The following is a 1,886-nucleotide window of genomic DNA, read 5'->3' as shown; positions in this document are numbered from 1 at the left end:
ACAAAAATCCCTTAAAGAATTGCAGGAAAACACTGCTAAAGAGCTAGAAGAAACACAAAAATCCCTTAAAGAATTACAGGAAAACACAACCAAACAGGGGATGGAATTGAACAAAACCATTAAGGATCTGAAAATGGAAGTAGAAACAATAAAGAAAACCCAAAGGGAGACACATCTCTGGAGATAGAAACCCTAGAAAAGAAATCAGGAAGCATAAATGTGAGCATCAGAAATAGAATACGAGAGATGGAAGAGAGAATCTCAGGTACAGAAGATTCCATAGGGAACATGGAAACAACAATCAAAGAAAATGCAAAATGCAAAAAGATCCTATGTCGGGTTTTGCTTCTCCCTTCAAGATGGCGGATACAATGAGCCAGCGGAGCGCCGGTTGGCCCTGAAGTGACTCTGGAGAAGAACAGAGTCGCCTAAGGAAGAGGACGCGGCAGTCCCACTGTCAGCTGTCCTTCCTTTCTGCCCGGCCCCGCACCGCCGGGGTTGAGCAACCCGCCCGCTCGCTTGCCTCTTGGCCCAGCCCCGGCCCTGCGCCGCCGCTGCCTTGAGCAGCAGCCGCCACCCACCGCCATGAAACTGACCAACAGCGTGCTCCGGAGCTTCCGGTCACCAAGGTGTTCCACGAGAACTCAGACAAGATCAACTGTTTTGACTTTAGTCCCAATGGTGAGGCGGTCATCTCTAGCAGTGATGATGACTCCATCGTACTCTATGACTGCCAGGAGGGCAAACCAAAGAGAACCCTGTACAGTAAGAAATAAGGTGTGGACCTCATCAGATACACCCATGCAGCTAACACAGTCGTTTACAGCTCTAACAAAATAGACAATATCATTAGTTACTTGTCCTTGCATGACAATAAATACATCAGATACTTTCCAGGACACAGCAAGAGGGTGGTGGCCTTGTCCATGTCACCTGTGGATGACACTTTCATTAATGGGTCTCTTGATTGACCATTCGACTCTGGGATCTCCGGTCTCCTAACTGCCAGGGCCTCATGCATCTACAGGGCAAACTTGTCTGCTCCTTTGATCCAGAAGGGTTAATTTTTGCCGCGGGTGTCAACTCAGAAACGGTCAAACTTTACGACCTTCGTTCTTTTGATAAGGGACCATTTGCAACATTTAAGATGCAGTATGATCGGAGTTTAGCAATGATGGCAAACTGATACTCATCTCCACCAACNGCAGCTTCATCCGTCTTATTGACGCATTCAAGGGTGTGGTGATGCACACATTTGGGGGTTATGCTAACAGCAAAGCTGTGACACTCGAAGCTTCATTTACTCCAGACTCACAATTTATTATGATTGGTTCGGAAGATGGCAAAATCCATGTCTGGAACGGAGAGAGTGGCATAAAAGTGGCTGTATTGGATGGCAAACACACTGGTCCCATTACCTGTTTGAAATTCAACCCCAAGTTTATGACCTTTGCCAGCGCCTGTTCCAACATGGCCTTCTGGTGGCCCACCATTGATGACTGATCCTGACGCTGCTGGGCTATGTACAGTGAGGGTGGCCAACAGGAAAAGCCAGAGGTGACTGAGATGACAGTGGGATTGATCGATCATTTAACTGGGCCTGGAGAACATCTTTCCACATGGCCTTCCCAGGGATGTGCTGTCCATCCGCTCTAATGAGTTACTTTGCTGAGCACCTTCAAAAGGACTCCTGGTGCTGCAGACTCAGTTGGCATTCAGCCTTTCCAGCTCTCACTGTGCCAAGCTCTTCAGAGTATGACTAGACTTATGATTAGGTTACAGTGGGGCTCTTGAACCCCTTCAATTTTGAATGTACTTGCTGCTGAGGAGCCAGTAAAGTCCCCGCTTTCTGCACATCCTTCTCACCCCAGAAATGCATGGGAAGC

The 1,886-nt window shown here is 47.9% G+C and overlaps 1 pseudogene; it reads left to right on the top strand.

Annotated features, from left to right (window-relative positions):
• The first annotated feature begins 585 nt into the window (after positions 1-585).
• Positions 586-1,564, top strand: LOC110315339 (annotated as a pseudogene).
• Positions 1,565-1,886: the final 322 nt, after the last annotated feature.

The sequence above is a fragment of the Mus pahari genome, unplaced genomic scaffold (genome assembly GCF_900095145.1).
Source record: "Mus pahari unplaced genomic scaffold, PAHARI_EIJ_v1.1 scaffold_9788_1, whole genome shotgun sequence".
In the NCBI taxonomy this organism is placed as follows: domain Eukaryota; kingdom Metazoa; phylum Chordata; class Mammalia; order Rodentia; family Muridae; genus Mus; species Mus pahari.
This window is presented reverse-complemented; position numbering and strand designations above follow the sequence as displayed.